The sequence below is a fragment of the Theobroma cacao genome, chromosome 8 (genome assembly GCF_053813885.1).
Source record: "Theobroma cacao isolate CCN51 chromosome 8, ASM5381388v1, whole genome shotgun sequence".
Classification (NCBI taxonomy): domain Eukaryota; kingdom Viridiplantae; phylum Streptophyta; class Magnoliopsida; order Malvales; family Malvaceae; genus Theobroma; species Theobroma cacao.
The window spans coordinates 17,470,136-17,495,219 of record NC_142646.1 but is presented as its reverse complement, the minus strand read 5'-3'; positions in this window follow the sequence as shown (position 1 = coordinate 17,495,219).

Below are 25,084 nucleotides of genomic sequence, written 5' to 3'. Positions count from 1 at the left end.
ATTTTTTTACATATTTGGTTAAAACAGATTATAGTTGAATGTTTACCTCGAGAAACGTGATGCGAAAATCATTCATTGAGAAGAAAACTTCTTTTATAGTCATTTATGCCTTCAAAAGCTTTGTTTCACCCTTTAAATGGTTATATAATTTCATAATTGATTTTAAGTTGAATTGTTTTACATTTTTGGTTAAAACAGATTATAATTGAATGTTTACCTCGAGAAACGTGATGCAAAAACCATTCATTGAGAAGAAAACTTCTTTTATAGTCACTTATGCCTTCAAAAGCTTTGTTTCTCCCTTTAAATAGTTATATAATCTCATAATTGATTTTAAGTTGCGTTTTTTTTACATTTTTGGTTAAAACAGATTATAATTGAATGTTTACCTCGAGAAACGTGATGCAAAAACCATTCATTGAGAAGAAAACTTCTTTTATAGTCACTTATGCCTTCAAAAGCTTTGTTTCTCCCTTTAAATGGTTATATAATCTCATAATTGATTTTAAGTTGCTTTTTTTTTACATTTTTGGTTAAAACAGATTATAATTGAATGTTTACCTCGAGAAACGTGATGCAAAAACCATTCATTGGGAAGAAAACTTCTTTTATAGTCACTTATGCCTTCAAAAGCTTTGTTTGTCCCTTTAAATGGTTATATAATCTCATAATTGATTTTAAGTTGAATTTTTTTACATTTTTGGTTAAAGCAGATTATAATTGAATGTTTACCTCGAGAAACGTGATGCAAAAACCATTCATTGAGAAGAAAACTTCTTTTATAGTCACTTATGCCTTCAAAAGCTTTGTTTCTCCCTTTAAATGGTTATATAATCTCATAATTGATTTTAAGTTGAATTTTTTTACATTTTTGGTTAAAACAGATTATAATTGAATGTTTACCTCGAGAAACGTGATGTAAAAACCATTCATCGAGAAGAAAACTTCTTTTATAGTCACTTATGCCTTCAAAAGCTTTGTTTCTCCCTTTAAATGGTTATATAATCTCATAATTGATTTTAAGTTGAATTTTTTTACATTTTTGGTTCAAACAGATTATAATTGAATGTTTACCTCGAGAAACGTGATGCAAAAACCATTCATTGAGAAGAAAACTTCTTTTATAGTCACTTATGCTTTCAAAAGCTTTGTTTCTCCTTTAAATGGTTATATAATCTCATAATTGATTTTAAGTTGAATTTTTTTACATTTTTGGTTAAAACAGATTATAATTGAATGTTTACCTCGAGAAACGTGATGTAAAAACCATTCATCGAGAAGAAAACTTCTTTTATAGTCACTTATGCCTTCAAAAGCTTTGTTTCTCCCTTTAAATGGTTATATAATCTCATAATTGATTTTAAGTTGAATTTTTTTACATTTTTGGTTCAAACAGATTATAATTGAATGTTTACCTCGAGAAACGTGATGCAAAAACCATTCATTGAGAAGAAAACTTCTTTTATAGTCACTTATGCTTTCAAAAGCTTTGTTTCTCCTTTAAATGGTTATATAATCTCATAATTGATTTTAAGTTGAATTTTTTTACATTTTTGGTTAAAACAGATTATAATTGAATGTTTACCTCGAGAAACGTGATGTAAAAACCATTCATCGAGAAGAAAACTTCTTTTATAGTCACTTATGCCTTCAAAAGCTTTGTTTCTCCCTTTAAATGGTTATATAATCTCATAATTGATTTTAAGTTACATTTTTTTTACATTTTTGGTTAAAACAGATTATAATTGAATGTTTACCTCGAGAAACGTGATGCAAAAACCATTCATTGAGAAGAAAACTACTTTTATAGTCACTTATGCCTTCAAAAGCTTTGTTTCTCCCTTTAAATGGTTATATAATCTCATAATAGATTTTAAGTTGCATTTTTTTACATTTATGGTTAAAACAGATTATAATTGAATGTTTACCTCGAGAAACGTGATGCAAAAACCATTCATTGAGAAGAAACCTTCTTTTATAGTCACTTATGCCTTCAAACGATTTGTTTCTCCCTTTAAATGGTTATATAATCTCATAATCGATTTTAAGTAGCGTTTTTTTTACATTTTTGGTTAAAACAGATTATAATTGAATGTTTACCTCGAGAAACGTGATGCAAAAACCATTCATTGAGAAGAAAACTTCTTTTATAGTCACTTATGCCTTCAAAGGCTTTGTTTCTCCCTTTAAATGGTTATATAATCTCATAATTGATTTTAAGTTGCTTTTTTTTTACATTTTTGGTTAAAAAGATTATAATTGAATGTTTACCTCGAGAAACGTGATGTAAAAACCATTCATCGAGAAGAAAACTTCTTTTATAGTCACTTATGCCTTCAAAAGCTTTGTTTCTCCCTTTAAATGGTTATATAATCTCATAATTGATTTTAAGTTTCATTTTTTTTACATTTTTGGTTAAAACAGATTATAAATGAATGTTTACCTCGAGAAACGTGATGCAAAAACCATTCATTGAGAAGAAAACTTCTTTTATAGTCACTTATACCTTCAAAATCTTTGTTTTTCCCTTTAAATGGTTATATAATCTCATAATTGATTTTAAGTTGCGTTTTTTTTACATTTTTGGTTAAAACAGATTATAATTTAATGTTTACCTCGAGAAACGTGATGCAAAAACCATTCATTGAGAAGAAAACTTCTTTTATAGTCACTTATGCCTTCAAAAGCTTTGTTTCTTCCTTTAAATGGTTATATAATCTCATAATTGATTTTAAGTTGAATTTTTTTACATTTTTGGTTCAAACAGATTATAATTGAATGTTTACCTCAAGAAACGTGATACAAAAATCATTCATTGGGAAGAAAACTTCTTTTATAGTCACTTATGCCTTCAAAAGCTTTGTTTCTCCCTTTAAATGGTTATATAATCTCATAATCGATTTTAAGTTGCTTTTTTTTTACATTTTTGGTTAAAAAGATTATAATTGAATGTTTACCTCGAGAAACGTGATGTAAAAACCATTCATCGAGAAGAAAACTTCTTTTATAGTCACTTATGCCTTCAAAAGCTTTGTTTCTCCCTTTAAATGGTTATATAATCTCATAATTGATTTTAAGTTTCATTTTTTTTACATTTTTGGTTAAAACAGATTATAAATGAATGTTTACCTCGAGAAACGTGATGCAAAAACCATTCATTGAGAAGAAAACTTCTTTTATAGTCACTTATGCCTTCAAAAGCTTTGTTTCTCCCTTTAAATGGTTATATAATCTCATAATAGATTTTAAGTTGAATTTTTTTACATTTATGGTTAAAACAGATTATAATTGAATGTTTACCTCGAGAAATGTGACGCAAAAACCATTCATTGAGAAGAAACCTTCTTTTATAGTCACTTATGCCTTCAAAAGATTTGTTTCTCCCTTTAAATGGTTATATAATCTCATAATCGATTTTAAGTAGCGTTTTTTTTACATTTTTGGTTAAAACAGATTATAATTGAATGTTTACCTCGAGAAACGTGATGCAAAAATCATTCATTGAGAAGAAAACTTCTTTTATAGTCACTTATGCTTTCAAAAGCTTTGTTTCTCCCTTTAAATGGTTATATAATCTCATAATTGATTTTAAGTTGCTTTTTTTTTTACATTTTTGGTTAAAACAGATTATAATTGAATGTTTACCTCGAGAAACGTGATGCAAAAACCATTCATTGAGAAGAAAACTTCTTTTATAGTCACTTATGCCTTCAAAAGCTTTATTTCTCCCTTTAAATGGTTATATAATCTCATAATTGATTTTAAGTTGAATTTTTTTACATTTTTGGTTAAAACAGATTATAATTGAATGTTTACCTCGAGAAACGTGATACAAAAATAATTCATTGAGAAGAAAACTTCTTTTATAGTCACTTATGCCTTCAAAATCTTTGTTTTTCCCTTTAAATGGTTATATAATCTCATAATTGATTTTAAGTTGCGTTTTTTTTACATTTTTGGTTAAAACAGATTATAATTGAATGTTTACCTCGAGAAACGTGATGCAAAAACCATTCATTGAGAAGAAAACTTCTTTTATAGTCACTTATGCCTTCAAAGGCTTTGTTTCTCCCTTTAAATGGTTATATAATCTCATAATTGATTTTAAGTTGAATTTTTTTACATATTTGGTTAAAACAGATTATAATTGAATGTTTACCTCGAGAAACGTGATGCGAAAATCATTCATTGAGAAGAAAACTTCTTTTATAGTCACTTATACCTTCAAAAGCTTTGTTTCTCCCTTTAAATGGTTATATAATCTCATAATTGATTTTAAGTTGCTTTTTTTTTTACATTTTTGGTTAAAACAGATTATAATTGAATGTTTACCTCGAGAAACGTGATGCAAAAACCATTCATTGAGAAGAAAACTTCTTTTATAGTCACTTATGCCTTCAAAAGCTTTATTTCTCCCTTTAAATGGTTATATAATCTCATAATTGATTTTAAGTTGAATTTTTTTACATTTTTGGTTAAAACAGATTATAATTGAATGTTTACCTCGAGAAACGTGATGCAAAAACCATTCATTGAGAAGAAAACTTCTTTTATAGTCACTTATGCCTTCAAAAGCTTTGTTTCTCCCTTTAAATGGTTATATAATCTCATAATTGATTTTAAGTTGCTTTTTTTTTACATTTTTGGCTAAAACAGATTATAATTGAATGTGTACCTCGAGAAACGTGATGCAAAAACCATTCATTGAGAAGAAAACTTCTTTTATAGTCACTTATGCCTTCAAAAGCTTTGTTTCTCCCTTTAAATGGTTATATAACCTCATAATTGATTTTAAGTTGTGTTTTTTTACATTTTTTGTTAAAACATATTATAATTGAATGTTTACCTCGAGAAACGTGATGCAAAAACCATTCATTGAGAAGAAAACTTCTTTTATTGTCACTTATGCCTTCAAAAGCTTTGTTTCTCCCTTTAAATGGTTATATAACCTCATAATTGATTTTAAGTTTAGTTTTTTTACATTTTTGGTTAAAACAGATTATAATTGAATGTTTACCTCCAGAAACGTGATGCAAAAATCATTCATTGAGAAGAAAACTTCTTTTATAGTCACTTATGCCTTCAAAAGCTTTGTTTTTCCCTTTAAATGGTTATATAATCTCATAATTGATTTTAAGTTGAATTTTTTTACATTTTTGGTTAAAACATATTATAATTGAATGTTTACCTCGAGAATCTTGAAGCGAAAGCCATTCATTGAGAAGAAAACTTCTTTTATAGTCACTTATGCCTTCAAAAGCTTTGTTTCTCCCTTTAAATGGTTATATAATCTCATAATTGATTTTAAGTTGCGTTTTTTTTACATTTTTGGTTAAAACAGATTATAATTTAATGTTTACCTCGAGAAACGTGATGCAAAAACCATTCATTGAGAAGAAAACTTCTTTTATAGTCACTTATGCCTTCAAAAGCTTTGTTTCTTCCTTTAAATGGTTATATAATCTCATAATTGATTTTAAGTTGAATTTTTTTACATTTTTGGTTCGAACAGATTATAATTGAATGTTTACCTCAAGAAACGTGATACAAAAATCATTCATTGGGAAGAAAACTTCTTTTATAGTCACTTATGCCTTCAAAAGCTTTGTTTCTCCCTTTAAATGGTTATATAATCTCATAATCGATTTTAAGTAGCGTTTTTTTTACATTTTTGGTTAAAACAGATTATAATTGAATGTTTACCTTGAGAAACGTGATGCAAAAACCATTCATTGAGAAGAAAACTTCTTTTATAGTCACTTATGCCTTCAAAAGCTTTGTTTCTCCCTTTAAATGGTTATATAATCTCATAATTGATTTTAAGTTGCTTTTTTTTTACATTTTTGGTTAAAACAGATTATCATTGACTGTTTACCTCGAGAAACGTGATGCAAAAACCATTCATTGAGAAGAAAACTTCTTTTATAGTCACTTATGCCTTCAAAAGCTTTATTTCTCCCTTTAAATGGTTATATAATCTCATAATTCATTTTAAGTTGAATTTTTTTACATTTTTGGTGAAAACAGATTATAATTGAATGTTTACCTCGAGAAACGTGATACAAAAATCATTCATTGAGAAGAAAACTTCTTTTATAGTCACTTATACCTTCAAAATCTTTGTTTTTCCCTTTAAATGGTTATATAATCTCATAATTGATTTTAAGTTGCGTTTTTTTTACATTTTTGGTTAAAACAGATTATAATTGAATGTTTACCTCGAGAAACGTGATGCAAAAACCATTCATTGAGAAGAAAACTTCTTTTATAGTCACTTATGCCTTCAAAAGCTTTGTTTCTCCCTTTAAATGGTTATATAATCTCATAATTGATTTTAAGTTGAATTTTTTTACATATTTGGTTAAAACAGATTATAGTTGAATGTTTACCTCGAGAAACGTGATGCGAAAATCATTCATTGAGAAGAAAACTTCTTTTATAGTCATTTATGCCTTCAAAAGCTTTGTTTCACCCTTTAAATGGTTATATAATTTCATAATTGATTTTAAGTTGAATTGTTTTACATTTTTGGTTAAAACAGATTATAATTGAATGTTTACCTCGAGAAACGTGATGCAAAAACCATTCATTGAGAAGAAAACTTCTTTTATAGTCACTTATGCCTTCAAAAGCTTTGTTTCTCCCTTTAAATAGTTATATAATCTCATAATTGATTTTAAGTTGCGTTTTTTTTACATTTTTGGTTAAAACAGATTATAATTGAATGTTTACCTCGAGAAACGTGATGCAAAAACCATTCATTGAGAAGAAAACTTCTTTTATAGTCACTTATGCCTTCAAAAGCTTTGTTTCTCCCTTTAAATGGTTATATAATCTCATAATTGATTTTAAGTTGCTTTTTTTTTACATTTTTGGTTAAAACAGATTATAATTGAATGTTTACCTCGAGAAACGTGATGCAAAAACCATTCATTGGGAAGAAAACTTCTTTTATAGTCACTTATGCCTTCAAAAGCTTTGTTTGTCCCTTTAAATGGTTATATAATCTCATAATTGATTTTAAGTTGAATTTTTTTACATTTTTGGTTAAAGCAGATTATAATTGAATGTTTACCTCGAGAAACGTGATGCAAAAACCATTCATTGAGAAGAAAACTTCTTTTATAGTCACTTATGCCTTCAAAAGCTTTGTTTCTCCCTTTAAATGGTTATATAATCTCATAATTGATTTTAAGTTGAATTTTTTTACATTTTTGGTTAAAACAGATTATAATTGAATGTTTACCTCGAGAAACGTGATGTAAAAACCATTCATCGAGAAGAAAACTTCTTTTATAGTCACTTATGCCTTCAAAAGCTTTGTTTCTCCCTTTAAATGGTTATATAATCTCATAATTGATTTTAAGTTGCTTTTTTTTTACATTTTTGGTTAAAACAGATTATCATTGAATGTTTACCTCGAGAAACGTGATGCAAAAACCATTCATTGAGAAGAAAACTTCTTTTATAGTCACTTATGCCTTCAAAAGCTTTATTTCTCCCTTTAAATGGTTATATAATCTCATAATTCATTTTAAGTTGAATTTTTTTACATTTTTGGTTAAAACAGATTATAATTGAATGTTTACCTCGAGAAACGTGATACAAAAATCATTCATTGAGAAGAAAACTTCTTTTATAGTCACTTATACCTTCAAAATCTTTGTTTTTCCCTTTAAATGGTTATATAATCTCATAATTGATTTTAAGTTGCGTTTTTTTTACATTTTTGGTTAAAACAGATTATAATTGAATGTTTACCTCGAGAAACGTGATGCAAAAACCATTCATTGAGAAGAAAACTTCTTTTATAGTCACTTATGCCTTCAAAAGCTTTGTTTCTCCCTTTAAATGGTTATATAATCTCATAATTGATTTTAAGTTGAATTTTTTTACATATTTGGTTAAAACAGATTATAATTGAATGTTTACCTCGAGAAACGTGATGCGAAAATCATTCATTGAGAAGAAAACTTCTTTTATAGTCATTTATGCCTTCAAAAGCTTTGTTTCACCCTTTAAATGGTTATATAATTTCATAATTGATTTTAAGTTGAATTTTTTTACATTTTTGGTTAAAACAGATTATAATTGAATGTTTACCTCGAGAAACGTGATGCAAAAACCATTCATTGAGAAGAAAACTTCTTTTATAGTCACTTATGCCTTCAAAAGCTTTGTTTCTCCCTTTAAATAGTTATATAATCTCATAATTGATTTTAAGTTGCGTTTTTTTTACATTTTTGGTTAAAACAGATTATAATTGAATGTTTACCTCGAGAAACGTGATGCAAAAACCATTCATTGAGAAGAAAACTTCTTTTATAGTCACTTATGCCTTCAAAAGCTTTGTTTCTCCCTTTAAATGGTTATATAATCTCATAATTGATTTTAAGTTGTTTTTTTTTTACATTTTTGGTTAAAACAGATTATAATTGAATGTTTACCTCGAGAAACGTGATGCAAAAACCATTCATTGGGAAGAAAACTTCTTTTATAGTCACTTATGCCTTCAAAAGCTTTGTTTGTCCCTTTAAATGGTTATATAATCTCATAATTGATTTTAAGTTGAATTTTTTTACATTTTTGGTTAAAGCAGATTATAATTGAATGTTTACCTCGAGAAACGTGATGCAAAAACCATTCATTGAGAAGAAAACTTCTTTTATAGTCACTTATGCCTTCAAAAGCTTTGTTTCTCCCTTTAAATGGTTATATAATCTCATAATTGATTTTAAGTTGAATTTTTTTACATTTTTGGTTAAAACAGATTATAATTGAATGTTTACCTCGAGAAACGTGATGTAAAAACCATTCATCGAGAAGAAAACTTCTTTTATAGTCACTTATGCCTTCAAAAGCTTTGTTTCTCCCTTTAAATGGTTATATAATCTCATAATTGATTTTAAGTTACATTTTTTTTACATTTTTGGTTAAAACAGATTATAAATGAATGTTTGCCTCGAGAAACGTGATGCAAAAACCATTCATTGAGAAGAAAACTTCTTTTATAGTCACTTATGCCTTCAAAAGCTTTGTTTCTCCTTTAAATGGTTATATAATCTCATAATTGATTTTAAGTTGAATTTTTTTACATTTTTGGTTAAAACAGATTATAATTGAATGTTTACCTCGAGAAACGTGATGTAAAAACCATTCATCGAGAAGAAAACTTCTTTTATAGTCACTTATGCCTTCAAAAGCTTTGTTTCTCCCTTTAAATGGTTATATAATCTCATAATTGATTTTAAGTTACATTTTTTTTACATTTTTGGTTAAAACAGATTATAATTGAATGTTTACCTCGAGAAACGTGATGCAAAAACCATTCATTGAGAAGAAAACTACTTTTATAGTCACTTATGCCTTCAAAAGCTTTGTTTCTCCCTTTAAATGGTTATATAATCTCATAATAGATTTTAAGTTGAATTTTTTTACATTTATGGTTAAAACAGATTATAATTGAATGTTTACATCGAGAAACGTGATGCAAAAACCATTCATTGAGAAGAAACCTTCTTTTATAGTCACTTATGCCTTCAAAAGATTTGTTTCTCCCTTTAAATGGTTATATAATCTCATAATCGATTTTAAGTAGCGTTTTTTTTACATTTTTGGTTAAAACAGATTATAATTGAATGTTTACCTCGAGAAACGTGATGCAAAAACCATTCATTGAGAAGAAAACTTCTTTTATAGTCACTTATGCCTTCAAAGGCTTTGTTTCTCCCTTTAAATGGTTATATAATCTCATAATTGATTTTAAGTTGCTTTTTTTTTACATTTTTGGTTAAAAAGATTATAATTGAATGTTTACCACGAGAAACGTGATGTAAAAACCATTCATCGAGAAGAAAACTTCTTTTATAGTCACTTATGCCTTCAAAAGCTTTGTTTCTCCCTTTAAATGGTTATATAATCTCATAATTGATTTTAAGTTTCATTATTTTTACATTTTTGGTTAAAACAGATTATAAATGAATGTTTACCTCGAGAAACGTGATGCAAAAACCATTCATTGAGAAGAAAACTTCTTTTATAGTCACTTATGCCTTCAAAAGCTTTGTTTCTCCCTTTAAATGGTTATATAATCTCATAATAGATTTTAAGTTGAATTGTTTTACATTTATGGTTAAAACAGATTATAATTGAATGTTTACCTCGAGAAATGTGACGCAAAAACCATTCATTGAGAAGAAACCTTCTTTTATAGTCACTTATGCCTTCAAAAGATTTGTTTCTCCCTTTAAATGGTTATATAATCTCATAATCGATTTTAAGTAGCGTTTTTTTTACATTTTTGGTTAAAACAGATTATAATTGAATGTTTACCTTGAGAAACGTGATGCAAAAATCATTCATTGAGAAGAAAACTTCTTTTATAGTCACTTATGCCTTCAAAAGCTTTGTTTCTCCCTTTAAATGGTTATATAATCTCATAATTGATTTTAAGTTGCTTTTTTTTTACATTTTTTGTTAAAACAGATTATAATTGAATGTTTACCTCGAGAAACGTGATGCAAAAACCATTCATTGAGAAGAAAACTTCTTTTATAGTCACTTATGCCTTCAAAAGCTTTATTTCTCCCTTTAAATGGTTATATAATCTCATAATTGATTTTAGGTTGAATTTTTTTACATTTTTGGTTAAAACAGATTATAATTGAATGTTTACCTCGAGAAACGTGATACAAAAATCATTCATTGAGAAGAAAACTTCTTTTATAGTCACTTATGCCTTCAAAATCTTTGTTTTTCCATTTAAATGGTTATATAATCTCATAATTGATTTTAAGTTGCGTTTTTTTTATATTTTTGGTTAAAACAGATTATAATTGAATGTTTACCTCGAGAAACGTGATGCAAAAACCATTCATTGAGAAGAAAACTTCTTTTATAGTCACTTATGCCTTCAAAAGCTTTGTTTCTTCCTTTAAATGGTTATATAATCTCATAATAGATTTTAAGTTGAATTTTTTTACATTTTTTGTGAAAACATATTATAATTGAATGTTTACCTCAAGAATCTTGAAGCGAAAGCCATTCATTGAGAAGAAAACTTCTTTTATAGTCACTTATGCCTTCAAAATCTTTGTTTTTCCCTTTAAATGGTTATATAATCTCATAATTGATTTTAAGTTGCGTTTTTTTTACATTTTTGGTTAAAACAGATTATAATTGAATGTTTACCTCGAGAAACGTGATGCAAAAACCATTCATTGAGAAGAAAACTTCTTTTATAGTCACTTATGCTTTCAAAAGCTTTGTTTCTCCCTTTAAATGGTTATATAATCTCATAATTGATTTTATGTTGCGTTTTTTTTATATTTTTGGTTAAAACGGATTATAATTGAATGTTTACCTCGAGAAACGTGATGCAAAAACCATTCATTGAGAAGAAAACTTCTTTTATAGTCACTTATGCCTTCAAAAGATTTGTTTCTCCCTTTAAATGGTTATATAATCCCATAATTGATTTTAAGTTGAATTTTTTAACATTTTTGGCTAAAACAGATTATAATTGAATGTGTGCCTCGAGAAACGTGATGCAAAAACCATTCATTGAGAAGAAAACTTCTTTTATAGTCACTTATGCCTTCAAAAGCTTTGTTTCTCCCATTAAATGGTTATATAACCTCATAATTGATTTTAAGTTGTGTTTTTTTACATTTTTTGTTAAAACATATTATAATTGAATGTTTACCTCGAGAAACATGATGCAAAAACCATTCATTGAGAAGAAAACTTCTTTTATTGTCACTTATGCCTTCAAAAGCTTTGTTTCTCCCTTTAAATGGTTATATAACCTCATAATTGATTTTAAGTTGTGTTTTTTTACATTTTTGGTTAAAACAGATTATAATTGAATGTTTACCTCGAGAAACGTGATGCAAAAACCATTCATTGAGAAGAAAACTTCTTTTATAGTCACTTATGCCTTCAAAAGCTTTGTTTCTCCCTTTAAATAGTTATATAATCTCATAATTGATTTTAAGTTGCGTTTTTTTTTACATTTTTGGTTAAAACAGATTATAATTGAATGTTTACCTCGAGAAACGTGATGCAAAAACCATTCATTGAGAAGAAAACTTCTTTTATAGTCACTTATGCCTTCAAAAGCTTTGTTTCTCCCTTTAAATGGTTATATAATCTCATAATTGATTTTAAGTTGCTTTTTTTTTACATTTTTGATTAAAACAGATTATAATTGAATGTTTACCTCGAGAAACGTGATGCAAAAACCATTCATTGGGAAGAAAACTTCTTTTATAGTCACTTATGCCTTCAAAAGCTTTGTTTGTCCCTTTAAATGGTTATATAATCTCATAATTGATTTTAAGTTGAATTTTTTTACATTTTTGGTTAAAACATATTATAATTGAATGTTTACCTCGAGAATCTTGAAGCGAAAGCCATTCATTGAGAAGAAAACTTCTTTTATAGTCACTTATGCCTTCAAAAGCTTTGTTTCTCCCTTTAAATGGTTATATAATCTCATAATTGATTTTAAGTTGCGTTTTTTTTACATTTTTGGTTAAAACAGATTATAATTGAATGTTTACCTCGAGAAACGAGATGCAAAAACCATTCATTGAGAAGAAAACTTCTTTTATAGTCACTTATGCCTTCAAAAGCTTTGTTTCTTCCTTTAAATGGTTATATAATCTCATAATTGATTTTAAGTTGAATTTTTTTACATTTTTGGTTCAAACAGATTATAATTGAATGTTTACCTCGAGAAACGTGATGCAAAAATCATTCATTGAGAAGAAAACTTCTTTTATAGTCACTTATGCCTTCAAAAGCTTTGTTTTTCCCTTTAAATAGTTATATAATCTCATAATTGATTTTAAGTTGAATGTTTTTACATTTTTGGTTAAAACAGATTAGAATTGAATGTTTACCTCGAGAATCTTGAAGTGAAAGCCATTCATTGAGAAGAAAACTTCTTTTATAGTCACTTATGCCTTCAAAAGCTTTGTTTCTCCCTTTAAATGGTTATATAATCTCATAATTGATTTTAAGTTTAGTTTTTTTTACATTTTTGGTTAAAACAGATTATAATTGAATGTTTACCTCGAGAAACGTGGTGCAAAAACCATTCATTGAGAAGAAAACTTCTTTTATAGTCACTTATGCCTTCAAAAGCTTTGTTTCTTCCTTTAAATGGTTATATAATCTCATAATTGATTTTAAGTTGAATTTTTTCACATTTTTGGTTAAAACAGATTATAATTGAATGTTTACCTCGAGAAACGTGATGCAAAAACCATTCATTGAGAAGAAAACTTCTTTTATAGTCACTTATGCCTTCAAAAGCTTTGTTTCTTCCTTTAAATGGTTATATAATCTCATAATTGATTTTAAGTTGAATTTTTTTACATTTTTGGTTCAAACAGATTATAATTGAATGTTTACCTTGAGAAACGTGATGTAAAAACCATTCATTGAGAAGAAAACTTCTTTTATAGTCACTTATGCCTTCAAAAGCTTTGTTTCTCCCTTTAAATGGTTATATAACCTCATAATTGATTTTAAGTTTAGTTTTTTTACATTTTTGGTTAAAACAGATTATAATTGAATGTTTACCTCGAGAAACGTGATGCAAAAACCATTCATTGAGAAGAAAACTTCTTTTATAGTCACTTATGCCTTCAAAAGCTTTGTTTCTCCCTTTAAATAGTTATATATTCTCATAATTGATTTTAAGTTGCGTTTTTTTTTACATTTTTGGTTAAAACAGATTATAATTGAATGTTTACCTCGAGAAACGTGATGCAAAAACCATTCATTGAGAAGAAAACTTCTTTTATAGTCACTTATGCCTTCAAAAGCTTTGTTTCTTCCTTTAAATGGTTATATAATCTCATAATTGATTTTAAGTTGAATTTTTTTACATTTTTGGTTCAAACAGATTATAATTGAATGTTTACCTTGAGAAACGTGATGTAAAAACCATTCATTGAGAAGAAAACTTCTTTTACAGTCACTTATGCCTTCAAAAGCTTTGTTTCTCCCTTTAAATGGTTATATAATCTCATAATTGATTTTAAGTTGCTTTTTTTTTACATTTTTGGTTAAAAAGATTATAATTGAATGTTTACCTCGAGAAACGTGATGTAAAAACCATTCATCGAGAAGAAAACTTCTTTTATAGTCACTTATGCCTTCAAAAGCTTTGTTTCTCCCTTTAAATGGTTATATAATCTCATAATTGATTTTAAGTTTCATTTTTTTTACATTTTTGGTTAAAACAGATTATAAATGAATGTTTACCTCGAGAAACGTGATGCAAAAACCATTCATTGAGAAGAAAACTTCTTTTATAGTCACTTATGCCTTGAAAAGCTTTGTTTCTCCCTTTAAATGGTTATATAATCTCATAATAGATTTTAAGTTGAATTTTTTTACATTTATGGTTAAAACAGATTATAATTGAATGTTTACCTCGAGAAACGTGATGCAAAAACCATTCATTGAGAAGAAAACTTCTTTTATAGTCACTTATGCCTTCAAAAGCTTTGTTTCCCCCTTTAAATGGTTATATAACCTCATAATTGATTTTAAGTTGTGTTTTTTTACATTTTTTGTTAAAACATATTATAATTGAATGTTTACCTCGAGAAACGTGATGCAAAAACCATTCATTGAGAAGAAAACTTCTTTTATTGTCACTTATGCCTTCAAAAGCTTTGTTTCTCCCTTTAAATGGTTATATAATCTCATAATTGATTTTAAGTTTCATTTTTTTTACATTTTTGGTTAAAACAGATTATAAATGAATGTTTACCTCGAGAAACGTGATGCAAAAACCATTCATGGAGAAGAAAACTTCTTTTATAGTCACTTATGCCTTCAAAAGCTTTGTTTCTCCCTTTAAATGGTTATATAATCTCATAATAGATTTTAAGTTGAATTTTTTTACATTTATGGTTAAAACAGATTATAATTGAATGTTTACCTCGAGAAACGTGATGCAAAAACCATTCATTGAGATGAAAACTTCTTTTATAGTCACTTATGCCTTCAAAAGATTTGTTTCTCCCTTTAAATGGTTATATAATCCCATAATTGATTTTAAGTTGAATTTTTTTACATTTTTGGCTAAAACAGATTATAATTGAATGTGTGCCTCGAGAAACGTGATGCAAAAACCATTCATTGAGAAGAAAACTTCTTTTATAGTCACTTATGCCTTCAAAAGCTTTGTTTCTCCCTTTAAATGGTTATATAACCTCATAATTGATTTTAAGTTGTGTTTTTTTACATTTTTTGTTAAAACATATTATAATTGAATGTTTACCTTGAGAAACGTGATGCAAAAACCATTCATTGAGAAGAAAACTTCTTTTATTGTCACTTATGCCTTCAAAAGCTTTGTTTCTCCCTTTAAATGGTTATATAACCTCATAATTGATTTTAAGTTGAATTTTTTTACATTTTTGGTTAAAACATATTATAATTGAATGTTTACCTCGAGAATCTTGAAGCGAAAGCCATTCATTGAGAAGAAAACTTCTTTTATAGTCACTTATGCCTTCAAAAGCTTTGTTTCTCCCTTTAAATGGTTATATAATCTCATAATTGATTTTAAGTTGCGTTTTTTTTACATTTTTGGTTAAAACAGATTATAATTGAATGTTTACCTCGAGAAACGTGATGCAAAAACCATTCATTGAGAAGAAAACTTCTTTTATAGTCATTTATGCCTTCAAAAGCTTTGTTTCTCCCTTTAAATGGTTATATAATCTCATAATTGATTTTAAGTTGAATTTTTTTACATTTTTGGTTCAAACAGATTATAATTGAATGTTTACCTCGAGAAACGTGATGCAAAAATCATTCATTGAGAAGAAAACTTCTTTTATAGTCACTTATGCCTTCAAAAGCTTTGTTTTTCCCTTTAAATGGTTATATAATCTCATAATTGATTTTAAGTTGAATGTTTTTACATTTTTGGTTAAAACAGATTAGAATTGAATGTTTACCTCGAGAATCTTGAAGCGAAAGCCATTCATTGAGAAGAAAACTTCTTTTATAGTCACTTATGCCTTCAAAAGCTTTGTTTCTCCCTTTAAATGGTTATATAATCTCATAATTGATTTTAAGTTACGTTTTTTTTACATTTTTGGTTAAAACAGATTATAATTGAATGTTTACCTCGAGAAACGTGATGCAAAAACCATTCATTGAGAAGAAAACTTCTTTTATAGTCATTTATGCCTTCAAAAGCTTTGTTTCTCCCTTTAAATGGTTATATAATCTCATAATTGATTTTAAGTTGAATTTTTTTACATTTTTGATTAAAACAGATTATAATTGAATGTTTACCTCGAGAATCTTGAAGCGAAAGCCATTCATTGAGAAGAAAACTTCTTTTATAGTCACTTATACCTTCAAAAGCTTTGTTTCTCCCTTTAAATGGTTATATAATCTCATAATTGATTTTAAGTTGCGTTTTTTTTACATTTTTGGCTAAAACAGATTATAATTTAATGTTTACCTCGAGAAACGTGATGCAAAAACCATTCATTGAGAAGAAAACTTCTTTTATAGTCACTTATGCCTTCAAAAGCTTTGTTTCTTCCTTTAAATGGTTATATAATCTCATAATTGATTTTAAGTTGAATTTTTTTACATTTTTGGTTCAAACAGATTATAATTGAATGTTTACCTCGAGAAACGTGATGCAAAAACCATTCATTGAGAAGAAAACTTCTTTTATAGTCACTTATGCCTTCAAAAGCTTTGTTTCTCCCTTTAAATGGTTATATAATCTCATAATAGATTTTAAGTTGAATTTTTTTACATTTATGGTTAAAACAGATTATAATTGAATGTTTACCTCGAGAAACGTGATGCAAAAACCATTTATTGAGAAGAAAACTTCTTTTATAGTCACTTATGCCTTCAAAAGCTTTGTTTCTTCCTTTAAATGGTTATATAATCTCATAATTGATTTTAAGTTGAATTTTTTTACATTTTTGGTTAAAACAGATTATAATTGAATATTTACCTCGAGAAACGTGATGCAAAAATCATTCATTGAGAAGAAAACTTCTTTTATAGTCACTTATGCCTTCAAAAGCTTTGTTTTTCCCTTTAAATGGTTATATAATCTCATAATTGATTTTAAGTTGAATTTTTTTACATTTTTGGTTAAAACAGATTATAATTGAATGTTTACCTCGAGAATCTTGAAGCGAAAGCCATTTATTGAGAAGAAAACTTCTTTTATAGTCACTTATGCCTTCAAAAGCTTTGTTTCTCCCTTTAAATGGTTATATAATCTCATAATTGATTTTAAGTTACGTTTTTTTTACATTTTTGGTTAAAACAGATTATAATTGAATGTTTACCTCGAGAAACGTGATGCAAAAACCATTCATTGAGAAGAAAACTTCTTTTATAGTCATTTATGCCTTCAAAAGCTTTGTTTCTCCCTTTAAATGGTTATATAATCTCATAATTGATTTTAAGTTGAATTTTTTTACATTTTTGATTAAAACAGATTATAATTGAATGTTTACCTCGAGAATCTTGAAGCGAAAGCCATTCATTGAGAAGAAAACTTCTTTTATAGTCACTTATGCCTTCAAAAGCTTTGTTTCTCCCTTTAAATGGTTATATAATCTCATAATTGATTTTAAGTTGCGTTTTTTTTACATTTTTGGCTAAAACAGATTATAATTTAATGTTTACCTCGAGAAACGTGATGCAAAAACCATTCATTGAGAAGAAAACTTCTTTTATAGTCACTTATGCCTTCAAAAGCTTTGTTTCTTCCTTTAAATGGTTATATAATCTCATAATTGATTTTAAGTTGAATTTTTTTACATTTTTGGTTAAAACAGATTATAATTGAATGTTTACCTCGAGAAACGTGATGCAAAAACCATTCATTGAGAAGAAAACTTCTTTTATAGTCACTTATGCCTTCAAAAGCTTTGTTTCTCCCTTTAAATGGTTATATAATCTCATAATAGATTTTAAGTTGATTTTTTTTACATTTATTGTTAAAACAGATTATAATTGAATGTTTACCTCGAGAAACGTGATGCAAAAACCATTCATTGAGAAGAAAACTTCTTTTATAGTCACTTATGCCTTCAAAAGCTTTGTTTCTTCCTTTAAATGGTTATATAATCTCATAATTGATTTTAAGTTGAATTTTTTTACCTTTTTGGTTAAAACAGATTATAATTGAATATTTACCTCGAGAAACGTGATGCAAAAATCATTCATTGAGAAGAAAACTTCTTTTATAGTCACTTATGCCTTCAAAAGCTTTGTTTTTCCCTTTAAATGGTTATATAATCTCATAATTGATTTTAAGTTGAATTTTTTTACATTTTTGGTTAAAACAGATTATAATTGAATGTTTACCTCGAGAATCTTGAAGCGAAAGCCATTCATTGAGAAGAAAACTTCTTTTATAGTCACTTATGCCTTCAAAAGCTTTGTTTCTCCCTTTAAATGGTTATATAATCTCATAATTGATTTTAAGTTGCGTTTTTTTTACATTTTTGGTTAAAACAGATTATAATTGAATGTTTACCTCGAGAAACGTGATGCAAAAACCATTCATTGAGAAGAAAACTTCTTTTATAATCACTTATGCCTTCAAAAGCTTTGTTTCTTCCTTTAAATGGTTATATAATCTCATAATTGATTTTAAGTTGAATTTTTTTACATTTTTGGTTCAAACAGATTATAATTGAATGTTTACCTTGAGAAACGTGATGTAAAAACCATTCATTGAGAATAAAACTTCTTTTACAGTCACTTATGCCTTCAAAAGCTTTGTTTCTCCCTTTAAATGGTTATATAATCTCATAATTGATTTTAAGTTGCTTTTTTTTTACATTTTTGGTTAAAAAGATTATAATTGAATGTTTACCTCGAGAAACGTGATGTAAAAACCATTCATCGAGAAGAAAACTTCTTTTATAGTCACTTATGCCTTCAAAAGCTTTGTTTCTCCCTTTAAATGGTTATATAATCTCATAATTGATTTTAAGTTTCATTTTTTTTACATTTTTGGTTAAAACAGATTATAAATGAATGTTTACCTCGAGAAACGTGATGCAAAAACCATTCATTGAGAAGAAAACTTCTTTTATAGTCACTTATGCCTTGAAAAGCTTTGTTTCTCCCTTTAAATGGTTATATAATCTCATAATAGATTTTAAGTTGAATTTTTTTACATTTATGGTTAAAACAGATTATAATTGAATGTTTACCTCGAGAAACGTGATGCAAAAACCATTCATTGAGAAGAAAACTTCTTTTATAGTCACTTATGCCTTCAAAAGCTTTGTTTCCCCCTTTAAATGGTTATATAACCTCATAATTGATTTTAAGTTGTGTTTTTTTACATTTTTTGTTAAAACATATTATAATTGAATGTTTACCTCGAGAAACGTGATGCAAAAACCATTCATTGAGAAGAAAACTTCTTTTATAGTCACTTATGCCTTCAAAAGCTTTGTTTCTCCCTTTAAATGGTTATATAATCTCATAATTGATTTTAAGTTGCTTTTTTTTTACATTTTTGATTAAAACAGATTATAATTGAATGTTTACCTCGAGAAACGTGATGCAAAAACCATTCATTGGGAAGAAAACTTCTTTTATAGTCACTTATGCCTTCAAAAGCTTTGTTTGTCCCTTTAAATGGTTATATAATCTCATAATTGATTTTAAGTTGAATTTTTTTACATTTTTGGTTAAAACATATTATAATTGAATGTTTACCTCGAGAATCTTGAAGCGAAAGCCATTCATTGAGAAGAAAACTTCTTTTATAGTCACTTATGCCTTCAAAAGCTTTGTTTCTCCCTTTAAATGGTTATATAATCTCATAATTGATTTTAAGTTGCGTTTTTTTTACATTTTTGGTTAAAACAGATTATAATTTAATGTTTACCTCGAGAAACGTGATGCAAAAACCATTCATTGAGAAGAAAACTTCTTTTATAGTCACTTATGCCTTCAAAAGCTTTGTTTCTTCCTTTAAATGGTTATATAATCTCATAATTGATTTTAAGTTGAATTTTTTTACATTTTTGGTTCAAACAGATTATAATTGAATGTTTACCTCGAGAAACGTGATGCAAAAATCATTCATTGAGAAGAAAACTTCTTTTATAGTCACTTATGCCTTCAAAAGCTTTGTTTTTCCCTTTAAATAGTTATATAATCTCATAATTGATTTTAAGTTGAATGTTTTTACATTTTTGGTTAAAACAGATTAGAATTGAATGTTTACCTCGAGAATCTTGAAGTGAAAGCCATTCATTGAGAAGAAAACTTCTTTTATAGTCACTTATGCCTTCAAAAGCTTTGTTTCTCCCTTTAAATGGTTATATAATCTCATAATTGATTTTAAGTTTAGTTTTTTTTACATTTTTGGTTAAAACAGATTATAATTGAATGTTTACCTCGAGAAACGTGGTGCAAAAACCATTCATTGAGAAGAAAACTTCTTTTATAGTCACTTATGCCTTCAAAAGCTTTGTTTCTTCCTTTAAATGGTTATATAATCTCATAATTGATTTTAAGTTGAATTTTTTCACATTTTTGGTTAAAACAGATTATAATTGAATGTTTACCTCGAGAAACGTGATGCAAAAACCATTCATTGAGAAGAAAACTTCTTTTATAGTCACTTATGCCTTCAAAAGCTTTGTTTCTTCCTTTAAATGGTTATATAATCTCATAATTGATTTTAAGTTGAATTTTTTTACATTTTTGGTTCAAACAGATTATAATTGAATGTTTACCTTGAGAAACGTGATGTAAAAACCATTCATTGAGAAGAAAACTTCTTTTATAGTCACTTATGCCTTCAAAAGCTTTGTTTCTCCCTTTAAATGGTTATATAACCTCATAATTGATTTTAAGTTTAGTTTTTTTACATTTTTGGTTAAAACAGATTATAATTGAATGTTTACCTCGAGAAACGTGATGCAAAAACCATTCATTGAGAAGAAAACTTCTTTTATAGTCACTTATGCCTTCAAAAGCTTTGTTTCTCCCTTTAAATAGTTATATAATCTCATAATTGATTTTAAGTTGCGTTTTTTTTTACATTTTTGGTTAAAACAGATTATAATTGAATGTTTACCTCGAGAAACGTGATGCAAAAACCATTCATTGAGAAGAAAACTTCTTTTATAGTCACTTATGCCTTCAAAAGCTTTGTTTCTCCCTTTAAATGGTTATATAATCTCATAATTGATTTTAAGTTGCTTTTTTTTTACATTTTTGATTAAAACAGATTATAATTGAATGTTTACCTCGAGAAACGTGATGCAAAAACCATTCATTGGGAAGAAAACTTCTTTTATAGTCACTTATGCCTTCAAAAGCTTTGTTTGTCCCTTTAAATGGTTATATAATCTCATAATTGATTTTAAGTTGAATTTTTTTACATTTTTGGTTAAAACATATTATAATTGAATGTTTACCTCGAGAATCTTGAAGCGAAAGCCATTCATTGAGAAGAAAACTTCTTTTATAGTCACTTATGCCTTCAAAAGCTTTGTTTCTCCCTTTAAATGGTTATATAATCTCATAATTGATTTTAAGTTGCGTTTTTTTTACATTTATGGTTAAAACAGATTATAATTGAATGTTTACCTCGAGAAACGTGATGCAAAAACCATTCATTGAGAAGAAAACTTCTTTTATAGTCACTTATGCCTTCAAAAGCTTTGTTTCCCCCTTTAAATGGTTATATAACCTCATAATTGATTTTAAGTTGTGTTTTTTTACATTTTTTGTTAAAACATATTATAATTGAATGTTTACCTCGAGAAACGTGATGCAAAAACCATTCATTGAGAAGAAAACTTCTTTTATAGTCACTTATGCCTTCAAAAGCTTTGTTTCTCCCTTTAAATGGTTATATAATCTCATAATTGATTTTAAGTTGCTTTTTTTTTACATTTTTGATTAAAACAGATTATAATTGAATGTTTACCTCGAGAAACGTGATGCAAAAACCATTCATTGGGAAGAAAACTTCTTTTATAGTCACTTATGCCTTCAAAAGCTTTGTTTGTCCCTTTAAATGGTTATATAATCTCATAATTGATTTTAAGTTGAATTTTTTTACATTTTTGGTTAAAACATATTATAATTGAATGTTTACCTCGAGAATCTTGAAGCGAAAGCCATTCATTGAGAAGAAAACTTCTTTTATAGTCACTTATGCCTTCAAAAGCTTTGTTTCTCCCTTTAAATGGTTATATAATCTCATAATTGATTTTAAGTTGCGTTTTTTTTACATTTTTGGTTAAAACAGATTATAATTTAATGTTTACCTCGAGAAACGTGATGCAAAAACCATTCATTGAGAAGAAAACTTCTTTTATAGTCACTTATGCCTTCAAAAGCTTTGTTTCTTCCTTTAAATGGTTATATAATCTCATAATTGATTTTAAGTTGAATTTTTTTACATTTTTGGTTCAAACAGATTATAATTGAATGTTTACCTCGAGAAACGTGATGCAAAAATCATTCATTGAGAAGAAAACTTCTTTTATAGTCACTTATGCCTTCAAAAGCTTTGTTTTTCCCTTTAAATAGTTATATAATCTCATAATTGATTTTAAGTTGAATGTTTTTACATTTTTGGTTAAAACAGATTAGAATTGAATGTTTACCTCGAGAATCTTGAAGTGAAAGCCATTCATTGAGAAGAAAACTTCTTTTATAGTCACTTATGCCTTCAAAAGCTTTGTTTCTCCCTTTAAATGGTTATATAATCTCATAATTGATTTTAAGTTTAGTTTTTTTTACATTTTTGGTTAAAACAGATTATAATTGAATGTTTACCTCGAGAAACGTGGTGCAAAAACCATTCATTGAGAAGAAAACTTCTTTTATAGTCACTTATGCCTTCAAAAGCTTTGTTTCTTCCTTTAAATGGTTATATAATCTCATAATTGATTTTAAGTTGAATTTTTTCACATTTTTGGTTAAAACAGATTATAATTGAATGTTTACCTCGAGAAACGTGATGCAAAAACCATTCATTGAGAAGAAAACTTCTTTTATAGTCACTTATGCCTTCAAAAGCTTTGTTTCTTCCTTTAAATGGTTATATAATCTCATAATTGATTTTAAGTTGAATTTTTTTACATTTTTGGTTCAAACAGATTATAATTGAATGTTTACCTTGAGAAACGTGATGTAAAAACCATTCATTGAGAAGAAAACTTCTTTTATAGTCACTTATGCCTTCAAAAGCTTTGTTTCTCCCTTTAAATGGTTATATAACCTCATAATTGATTTTAAGTTTAGTTTTTTTACATTTTTGGTTAAAACAGATTATAATTGAATGTTTACCTCGAGAAACGTGATGCAAAAACCATTCATTGAGAAGAAAACTTCTTTTATAGTCACTTATGCCTTCAAAAGCTTTGTTTCTCCCTTTAAATAGTTATATAATCTCATAATTGATTTTAAGTTGCGTTTTTTTTTACATTTTTGGTTAAAACAGATTATAATTGAATGTTTACCTCGAGAAACGTGATGCAAAAACCATTCATTGAGAAGAAAACTTCTTTTATAGTCACTTATGCCTTCAAAAGCTTTGTTTCTTCCTTTAAATGGTTATATAATCTCATAATTGATTTTAAGTTGAATTTTTTTACATTTTTGGTTCAAACAGATTATAATTGAATGTTTACCTTGAGAAACGTGATGTAAAAACCATTCATTGAGAAGAAAACTTCTTTTACAGTCACTTATGCCTTCAAAAGCTTTGTTTCTCCCTTTAAATGGTTATATAATCTCATAATTGATTTTAAGTTGCTTTTTTTTTACATTTTTGGTTAAAAAGATTATAATTGAATGTTTACCTCGAGAAACGTGATGTAAAAACCATTCATCGAGAAGAAAACTTCTTTTATAGTCACTTATGCCTTCAAAAGCTTTGTTTCTCCCTTTAAATGGTTATATAATCTCATAATTGATTTTAAGTTTCATTTTTTTTACATTTTTGGTTAAAACAGATTATAAATGAATGTTTACCTCGAGAAACGTGATGCAAAAACCATTCATTGAGAAGAAAACTTCTTTTATAGTCACTTATGCCTTGAAAAGCTTTGTTTCTCCCTTTAAATGGTTATATAATCTCATAATAGATTTTAAGTTGAATTTTTTTACATTTATGGTTAAAACAGATTATAATTGAATGTTTACCTCGAGAAACGTGATGCAAAAACCATTCATTGAGAAGAAAACTTCTTTTATAGTCACTTATGCCTTCAAAAGCTTTGTTTCCCCCTTTAAATGGTTATATAACCTCATAATTGATTTTAAGTTGTGTTTTTTTACATTTTTTGTTAAAACATATTATAATTGAATGTTTACCTCGAGAAACGTGATGCAAAAACCATTCATTGAGAAGAAAACTTCTTTTATTGTCACTTATGCCTTCAAAAGCTTTGTTTCTCCCTTTAAATGGTTATATAATCTCATAATTGATTTTAAGTTTCATTTTTTTTACATTTTTGGTTAAAACAGATTATAAATGAATGTTTACCTCGAGAAACGTGATGCAAAAACCATTCATTGAGAAGAAAACTTCTTTTATAGTCACTTATGCCTTCAAAAGCTTTGTTTCTCCCTTTAAATGGTTATATAATCTCATAATAGATTTTAAGTTGAATTTTTTTACATTTATGGTTAAAACAGATTATAATTGAATGTTTACCTCGAGAAACGTGATGCAAAAACCATTCATTGAGATGAAAACTTCTTTTATAGTCACTTATGCCTTCAAAAGATTTGTTTCTCCCTTTAAATGGTTATATAATCCCATAATTGATTTTAAGTTGAATTTTTTTACATTTTTGGCTAAAACAGATTATAATTGAATGTGTGCCTCGAGAAACGTGATGCAAAAACCATTCATTGAGAAGAAAACTTCTTTTATAGTCACTTATGCCTTCAAAAGCTTTGTTTCTCCCTTTAAATGGTTATATAACCTCATAATTGATTTTAAGTTGTGTTTTTTTACATTTTTTGTTAAAACATATTATAATTGAATGTTTACCTTGAGAAACGT